The sequence below is a fragment of the Medicago sativa genome, chromosome 6, assembly GCF_051527215.1.
Source record: "Medicago sativa cultivar Bolivia chromosome 6, Bolivia_mono, whole genome shotgun sequence".
NCBI classification, from domain to species: domain Eukaryota; kingdom Viridiplantae; phylum Streptophyta; class Magnoliopsida; order Fabales; family Fabaceae; genus Medicago; species Medicago sativa.
The window spans coordinates 22,877,076-22,887,500 of record NC_140754.1 but is presented as its reverse complement, the minus strand read 5'-3'; positions in this window follow the sequence as shown (position 1 = coordinate 22,887,500).

Here is a 10,425-nt window from a genome sequence, read left to right as displayed (position 1 = left end):
AGCGTCGCACATGATCTCAAATGGTTGGTTCCAATCCGGAGGTTGCATTATAGGGGAAGAGATCAATGCACGTTTCAGCAGTCGGAAAGACTCAAGGCATTGTTCATCGAAGATGAACTCAGCGTCTTTCATCAGAAGGCCAGTCAATGGCTTGGTGATTTTTGAGAAGTCTTTGATAAACCGCCGGTAGAAACCAGCGTGTCCCAGAAAACTCCGGACCTCTCTTACAGTTGTGGGAGGTTGCAAATTCTCCAAAAACTTGATAGGTCCGCAAGTGCACGGAAATATCGGTTTTAGTATAAAAGATGTCGAATCCCACAGAGACCAATGTCAAGTACCGTTATCTATTGTCACGTTGTTTATCTAAGGCGTTGCTAATTAATTTGGTTGCAAAATTGGGAAAATAACTTGTTTTAATTAATTTTAATGACGAGAGCCAGGAATATAATTCGTGTCGACCGTTGATGCTTGCTAAATTGTATTTTACTATTGTAACAGGACAATATTTTCGCGCGTAAAAAGAATTAAATTAAAGGGGTCTTCAGCTTTCACATGTACGACACCGAATTTCGACTTTGTAATCTATTCGACAGCTTTCGCGTGTACGCCTTACAACTTCAAAACTCCGTTTGAAAACTAATCAATTTACGCGCGAAAAGTTATTTTTAGTAGAAATTTTAACTTAAAGGAACCGTCGGCTTTCGCACGCCCGGTACCGTATTTTAAACTCACAAGCGCCAGCTTTCGCGTGTACGACCACAAGTTTAAAATAGCCTTTTTGAAAATTAGAAATTTCTAAATGAATTAAAGAAAACGCTTTCACTGTATTTCAAAATCAATTCCTAAAAATTCTATGGTCGGATACAAGTTTCACTCTTTCGATATGAAACCAGTATCACGTTATTCTAGCTTTCACTGTAAACATTCATCGTTAAAAATCAGAATTTTCAGGCTTAAAAATAATTCCTGTTACTATTACTAATCATACAAATTAACAGAGCATCATTGGTACGACATTCATCACATTCCGGACTCTATAAAAATCTACTCAAACATGGTAATTATAACAAGCATACTTTTCTTCATGCTACTAAACATTTTCTAAACAGTGAACAATATAAGAAAATAAACGTGAATAGGAGCAGAACCTGAATTAGATGGCAACTTTAATTGAGTATAATTCCACTGCTGCAATTGGAAACCATGCCAATACAATTGAAACGAACAGCCACACAGCAACTGACAATTAACGCATACACCAAGTATAATTCAATACAAATGAGTACCACAATTTATAGACCCTGGTGCTAATTCTTTCCCATGGACAGTCACGCAACAGTGAAAGTAAATTGAAAATGGCGAGCTGAAGCAATTCGATTGATATGAAAAGAAGAGAAAAGGGTACGTAATAGCAGCTAGAAACTAAATGGAATTTAGATGAGGGATAATAATAATAAAAAAATAAAAGGGACAATGATAAATCGAAACACAACAACACCAAGGAAATTCAATTGAAATGGAAGTAGCAATTGAAATATATATGAGACTGTAGCAATACGATTGTATGAGTATCAACAGCCTTGGAATAAAAAAAGAAAACTGAAACCGTAAACTGCACTTAAAATAAACTATTTCTAAATTGCTGAATTTCTCTGTAAAAAGCTTCGTGTCTACAACTGATTCTCCAAGGTCTATATATAGGAAAAAAATTCAACAGAGAGTGCTTCAGATCATGTCTAAGGTAGTGGAGAATATGGAGGAAGTGGGCAAAGTGCTTCTGAAACGTGAAGACATATTCAACTTGACTCATGTGTTGGACTTTCCTTTCCATCTGACTTGTTGGCCTTTTAACCTTTTTCTCTTTTTCCACCACCATTTTTCCTAATAACGACGCGCATGACCTTTAATCAACATATACCTGAAATAGACACACAATACCAACATAACAATGCAAAAATCTAAAGAAATCAAGATCAAAACATGTGTGAGTCGAGTCAAAATAATAGTGCATTTTACATGTTATCAAACTCCCCTACACTTGAACCGTTGCTTGTCCTCAAGCAACTTAGCTTGCATATAAAAACATTAGAATGCAGCAACTCACACACATAAACTTAGGGAAATAGCATCACAAATAAATATACGTGGTTCCAAATTCAAAAAGATCAAAGGCTAATCGTCTTGGTACTAGAATCAACATCAAGGGTATTGTAACAACACGAACAGCAATTTGCGGACAAAAGTCTCCCTCCTAGCATACTAATTTAAATCATGCCGTTGTATCTTAGTCTCTTAACCCCCCATTTCGTTCATCCTCTTTCATTCGAGACAGTCACATTAAGATCCTTAATTATCTATAACATTGTCACACACATGGTAGGCTAACCGGTTAGCGTCGTTTTAACACATCTTTCTATGAATTTGCACATTTTGCGCATAGATGCATTTTTGAATAGATATTCAAGGTTAACCGGGTTGCCCTTTATTCAAGGTTAACCATTATTGGTCCCTTTATTAAGTTCGCGCTTATATTCATCGACTAACCTACTTAATGTGTGACTATAGATGGCATCCGACTGGATAAATAAACTACTTGTGGATTACTAAGAAATAAAAAATTTTGAGACTATGGCACAACGGTTATTTAAATTAGGATCCATATTTGGGAGACTTTAGGTGTTGGAATAATACCGATTATGTTGAAATTTTCCCAGTATCCTTAAACTTTAACCTTTTTACCTTTGAAACTTATATACTTTCTCAGTAAGCTACATATCCTAAATCTTTAAAAAAAATTATTTGGTTCAAGAAACAGGAGAACTCAATAACAAAGCGAAATCACACACATAAATGACTCGACAGCACATGCATTGACTCGATAACTCTACTTTATTAATGAAAATGAAAATCCTAAACTATTAAGGTGGGAAATTCCTCCCCCACACTTAAATCCTACATTGACCTCAATGTAAATTAACAAAAATATGCGAAAAGGAAAGATATTACCAAGCAAGATCAATCATCGATAGAATCAACAGGGGCGTGTATATACGCCTGATCATGAAGTGGTTTGTACCTGCGGAAAAATTAGCATGAAAATATGGGGGAGGGGGTGGATTATGGTGTTGATCATCTTCGATTTCATCTTTTTATTCACTTAATTGACTAAACTAAACTAAACTTAAACTTGTGGGTTGCCTCCCACGCAGCGCTTCGTTTAATGTCAGTAGCTCGACTTTTCAGTGCTTGGCCATTAAGGGGGACACATCACTAGAGTAGCGACATGTCCTACTTTCTCTGCTGGATGGTAGTGCTTCAGCCTCTGGCCATTTACTAAAAACTTTCCGGTGGATTCACTCCAGACTTCAATTGCACCGGATTGGTTAACTCTAGTCACTTCAAATGGTCCACTCCATCTAGAGCGAAGTTTTCCAGGGAAGAGTTTCAACCTAGAGTTAAATAGCAGTACTAACTCGCCCTCATTGAACTCTCTTCTGGTGATGCGCCTATCATGCCATTTTTTAGTCCTTTCTTTATAGATCAAGGCATTCTCATACGCATCTAACCTCAACTCCTCTAATTCATGCAGGTCTAACATCCTTTTTCCTCCGGCATCACTATGGTTCATGTTCAGGGCTTTGATGGCCCAATAAGCTTTATGCTCCAGCTCTACCGGGAGGTGGCATGATTTACCGTAAACCAGCTTGAAAGGGGTGGTTCCAATAGGTGTTTTGTATGCCGTCCTATAGGCCCAGAGTGCATCATTTAGCTTTGAAGACCAATCTTTCCTTGAGACAGAGACAGTTTTCTCTAGGATTTGCTTAATTTCTCTGTTAGAGATTTCTGCCATTCCGTTCGTCTGTGGATGATAGGGGGTAACCGCTCTGTGCCGCACTCCATACTTTGTCATGAGGTTCTCAAATATTTTTGATATAAAGTGAGATCCACCATCACTGATGACAAGCCTAGGGACACCAAATCTTGGGAATATGACGTTTTTGAACATCTTAACCACTACTTTTGCATCATTAGTGGGAGAGGCGATGGCCTCGATCCATTTTGACACGTAGTCCACAGCAACAAGTATGTATTTATTTCCCATCGATGACGGAAAAGGACCCATAAAATCAATTCCCCAGACGTCAAAGACTTCCACTTCCAAGATGTATTTTTGGGGCATTTCATGTCTCCCGGAGATGTTTCCGGTGCGCTAGCACCGGTCACATTTCATAGTGAAAATATGAACATCTCGAAACATGGTGGGCCAGAAAAGGCCAGCTTGAAGGATCTTTGCAACGGTTTTAGACTTACTCATATGTCCTCCACATGGCGAGGAGTGGCAGTGGGTAATGATACTTTCTATCTCATCTTCTGGGATACATCGTCGGAAAATTCCATCAACGCCTCTCTTGAATAAGAGGGGATCATCCCAGTAGTATTGCTTAAGGTCATGGAAAAACTTTTTCTTTTGCTGATAGGTCAGATCAGGAGGCATAGCTCCAGCAGCTAGGTAGTTGATAATATCAGCGTACCATGGAACTGTAGTTTTACCCAAAGCTAACGCCTCCTTTGGATCCTTTTTAATGCCAGAGCTTCCTTCCTCTAGGAAATCTACAAGATGACCATATCTAGGTGCCTCGGCTCTAACAAATGCCACTAACCTATCGTAAGGGAAATGGTCGTTTATGGGCAATTCTTCCACTTTACCATCATTGATTCTTGACAAGTGATCCGCTACTACATTCTCTGTTCCCTTTTTATCTCGGATCTCCATGTCAAACTCTTGAAGCAGTAGTATCCACCGAAGAAGTCTCGGCTTTGCATCTTTCTTGCTTAGTAGGTACCTGATAGCTGCATGGTCTGTGTAAATGATAATCTTCGATCCCACTAGGTAGGAACGAAATTTATCAATTGCAAAGACAATGGCTAGAAGCTCCTTTTCAGTCGTGGCATAATTAATCTGAGCTTCGTCAAGTGTCCTACTAGCGTAATAAATTGCATGTAATTTCTTATCTTTGCGCTGTCCTAAAACAGCACCTACTGCATAATCACTAGCGTCGCACATGATCTCAAATGGTTGGTTCCAATCCGGAGGTTGCATTATAGGGGCAGAGATCAATGCACGTTTTAGCAGTCGGAAAGACTCAAGGCATTGTTCATCGAAGATGAACTCAGCGTCTTTCATCAGAAGGCCAGTCAATGGCTTGGTGATTTTTGAGAAGTCTTTGATAAACCGCCGGTAGAAACCAGCGTGTCCCAGAAAACTCCGGACCTCTCTTACAGTTGTGGGAGGTTGCAAATTCTCCAAAAACTTGATAGGTCCGCAAGTGCACGGAAATATCGGTTTTAGTATAAAAGATGTCGAATCCCACAGAGACCAATGTCAAGTACCGTTATCTATTGTCACGTTGTTTATCTAAGGCGTTGCTAATTAATTTGGTTGCGAAATTGGGAAAATAACTTGTTTTAATTAATTTTAATGACGAGAGCCAGGAATATAATTCGTGTCGACCGTTGATGCTTGCTAAATTGTATTTTACTATTGTAACAGGACAATATTTTCGCGCGTAAAAAGAATTAAATTAAAGGGGTCGTCAGCTTTCACATGTACGACACCGAATTTCGACTTTGTAATCTATTCGACAGCTTTCGCGTGTACGCCTTACAACTTCAAAACTCCGTTTGAAAACTAATCAATTTACGCGCGAAAAGTTATTTTTAGTAGAAATTTTAACTTAAAGGAACCGTCGGCTTTCGCACGCCCGGTACCGTATTTTAAACTCACAAGCGCCAGCTTTCGCGTGTACGACCACAAGTTTAAAATAGCCTTTTTGAAAATTAGAAATTTCTAAATGAATTAAAGAAAACGCTTTCACTGTATTTCAAAATCAATTCCTAAAAATTCTATGGTCGGATACAAGTTTCACTCTTTCGATATGAAACCAGTATCACGTTATTCCAGCTTTCACTGTAAACATTCATCGTTAAAAATCAGAATTTTCAGGCTTAAAAATAATTCCTGTTACTATTACTAATCATACAAATTAACAGAGCATCATTGGTACGACATTCATCACATTCCGGACTCTATAAAAATCTACTCAAACATGGTAATTATAACAAGCATACTTTTCTTCATGCTACTAAACATTTTCTAAACAGTGAACAATATAAGAAAATAAACGTGAATAGGAGCAGAACCTGAATTAGATGGCAACTTTAATTGAAACTAATTGGAATTTAGATGAGGGATAATAATAATAAAAAAATAAAAGGGACAATGATAAATCGAAACACAACAACACCAAGGAAATTCAATTGAAATGGAAGTAGCAATTGAAATATATATGAGACTGTAGCAATACGATTGTATGAGTATCAACAGCCTTGGAATAAAAAAAGAAAACTGAAACCGTAAACTGCACTTAAAATAAACTATTTCTAAATTGCTGAATTTCTCTGTAAAAAGCTTCGTGTCTACAACTGATTCTCCAAGGTCTATATATAGGAAAAAAATTCAACAGAGAGTGCTTCAGATCATGTCTAAGGTAGTGGAGAATATGGAGGAAGTGGGCAAAGTGCTTCTGAAACGTGAAGACATATTCAACTTGACTCATGTGTTGGACTTTCCTTTCCATCTGACTTGTTGGCCTTTTAACCTTTTTCTCTTTTTCCACCACCATTTTTCCTAATAACGACGCGCATGACCTTTAATCAACATATACCTGAAATAGACACACAATACCAACATAACAATGCAAAAATCTAAAGAAATCAAGATCAAAACATGTGTGATTCGAGTCAAAATAATAGTGCATTTTACATGTTATCAAACTCCCCTACACTTGAACCGTTGCTTGTCCTCAAGCAACTTAGCTTGCATATAAAAACATTAGAATGCAGCAACTCACACACATAAACTTAGGGAAATAGCATCACAAATAAATATACGTGGTTCCAAATTCAAAAAGATCAAAGGCTAATCGTCTTGGTACTAGAATCAACATCAAGGGTATTGTAACAACACGAACAGCAATTTGCGGACAAAAGTCTCCCTCCTAGCATACTAATTTAAATCATGCCGTTGTATCTTAGTCTCTTAACCCCCCATTTCGTTCATCCTCTTTCATTCGAGACAGTCACATTAAGATCCTTAATTATCTATAACATTGTCACACACATGGTAGGCTAACCGGTTAGCGTCGTTTTAACACATCTTTCTATGAATTTGCACATTTTGCGCATAGATGCATTTTTGAATAGATATTCAAGGTTAACCGGGTTGCCCTTTATTCAAGGTTAACCATTATTGGTCCCTTTATTAAGTTCGCGCTTATATTCATCGACTAACCTACTTAATGTGTGACTATAGATGGCATCCGACTGGATAAATAAACTACTTGTGGATTACTAAGAAATAAAAAATTTTGAGACTATGGCACAACGGTTATTTAAATTAGGATCCATATTTGGGAGACTTTAGGTGTTGGAATAATACCGATTATGTTGAAATTTTCCCAGTATCCTTAAACTTTAACCTTTTTACCTTTGAAACTTATATACTTTCTCAGTAAGCTACATATCCTAAATCTTTAAAAAAAATTATTTGGTTCAAGAAACAGGAGAACTCAATAACAAAGCGAAATCACACACATAAATGACTCGACAGCACATGCATTGACTCGATAACTCTACTTTATTAATGAAAATGAAAATCCTAAACTATTAAGGTGGGAAATTCCTCCCCCACACTTAAATCCTACATTGACCTCAATGTAAATTAACAAAAATATGCGAAAAGGAAAGATATTACCAAGCAAGATCAATCATCGATAGAATCAACAGGGGCGTGTATATACGCCTGATCATGAAGTGGTTTGTACCTGCGGAAAAATTAGCATGAAAATATGGGGGAGGGGGTGGATTATGGTGTTGATCATCTTCGATTTCATCTTTTTATTCACTTAATTGACTAAACTAAACTAAACTTAAACTTGTGGGTTGCCTCCCACGCAGCGCTTCGTTTAATGTCAGTAGCTCGACTTTTCAGTGCTTGGCCATTAAGGGGGACACATCACTAGAGTAGCGACATGTCCTACTTTCTCTGCTGGATGGTAGTGCTTCAGCCTCTGGCCATTTACTAAAAACTTTCCGGTGGATTCACTCCAGACTTCAATTGCACCGGATTGGTTAACTCTAGTCACTTCAAATGGTCCACTCCATCTAGAGCGAAGTTTTCCAGGGAAGAGTTTCAACCTAGAGTTAAATAGCAGTACTAACTCGCCCTCATTGAACTCTCTTCTGGTGATGCGCCTATCATGCCATTTTTTAGTCCTTTCTTTATAGATCAAGGCATTCTCATACGCATCTAACCTCAACTCCTCTAATTCATGCAGGTCTAACATCCTTTTTCCTCCGGCATCACTATGGTTCATGTTCAGGGCTTTGATGGCCCAATAAGCTTTATGCTCCAGCTCTACCGGGAGGTGGCATGATTTACCGTAAACTAGCTTGAAAGGGGTGGTTCCAATAGGTGTTTTGTATGCCGTCCTATAGGCCCAGAGTGCATCATTTAGCTTTGAAGACCAATCTTTCCTTGAGACAGAGACAGTTTTCTCTAGGATTTGCTTAATTTCTCTGTTAGAGATTTCTGCCATTCCGTTCGTCTGTGGATGATAGGGGGTAACCGCTCTGTGCCGCACTCCATACTTTGTCATGAGGTTCTCAAATATTTTTGATATAAAGTGAGATCCACCATCACTGATGACAAGCCTAGGGACACCAAATCTTGGGAATATGACGTTTTTGAACATCTTAACCACTACTTTTGCATCATTAGTGGGAGAGGCGATGGCCTCGATCCATTTTGACACGTAGTCCACAGCAACAAGTATGTATTTATTTCCCATCGATGACGGAAAAGGACCCATAAAATCAATTCCCCAGACGTCAAAGACTTCCACTTCCAAGATGTATTTTTGGGGCATTTCATGTCTCCCGGAGATGTTTCCGGTGCGCTAGCACCGGTCACATTTCATAGTGAAAATATGAACATCTCGAAACATGGTGGGCCAGAAAAGGCCAGCTTGAAGGATCTTTGCAACGGTTTTAGACTTACTCATATGTCCTCCACATGGCGAGGAGTGGCAGTGGGTAATGATACTTTCTATCTCATCTTCTGGGATACATCGTCGGAAAATTCCATCAACGCCTCTCTTGAATAAGAGGGGATCATCCCAGTAGTATTGCTTAAGGTCATGGAAAAACTTTTTCTTTTGCTGATAGGTCAGATCAGGAGGCATAGCTCCAGCAGCTAGGTAGTTGATAATATCAGCGTACCATGGAACTGTAGTTTTACCCAAAGCTAACGCCTCCTTTGGATCCTTTTTAATGCCAGAGCTTCCTTCCTCTAGGAAATCTACAAGATGACCATATCTAGGTGCCTCGGCTCTAACAAATGCCACTAACCTATCGTAAGGGAAATGGTCGTTTATGGGCAATTCTTCCACTTTACCATCATTGATTCTTGACAAGTGATCCGCTACTACATTCTCTGTTCCCTTTTTATCTCGGATCTCCATGTCAAACTCTTGAAGCAGTAGTATCCACTGAAGAAGTCTCGGCTTTGCATCTTTCTTGCTTAGTAGGTACCTGATAGCTGCATGGTCTGTGTAAATGATAATCTTCGATCCCACTAGGTAGGAACGAAATTTATCAATTGCAAAGACAATGGCTAGAAGCTCCTTTTCAGTCGTGGCATAATTAATCTGAGCTTCGTCAAGTGTCCTACTAGCGTAATAAATTGCATGTAATTTCTTATCTTTGCGCTGTCCTAAAACAGCACCTACTGCATAATCACTAGCGTCGCACATGATCTCAAATGGTTGGTTCCAATCCGGAGGTTGCATTATAGGGGCAGAGATCAATGCACGTTTCAGCAGTCGGAAAGACTCAAGGCATTGTTCATCGAAGATGAACTCAGCGTCTTTCATCAGAAGGCCAGTCAATGGCTTGGTGATTTTTGAGAAGTCTTTGATAAACCGCCGGTAGAAACCAGCGTGTCCCAGAAAACTCCGGACCTCTCTTACAGTTGTGGGAGGTTGCAAATTCTCCAAAAACTTGATAGGTCCGCAAGTGCACAGAAATATCGGTTTTAGTATAAAAGATGTCGAATCCCACAGAGACCAATGTCAAGTACCGTTATCTATTGTCACGTTGTTTATCTAAGGCGTTGCTAATTAATTTGGTTGCGAAATTGGGAAAATAACTTGTTTTAATTAATTTTAATGACGAGAGCCAGGAATATAATTCGTGTCGACCGTTGATGCTTGCTAAATTGTATTTTACTATTGTAACAGGACAATATTTTCGCGCGTAAAAAGAATTAAATTAAAGGGGTCGTCAGCTTTCACATGTACGACACCG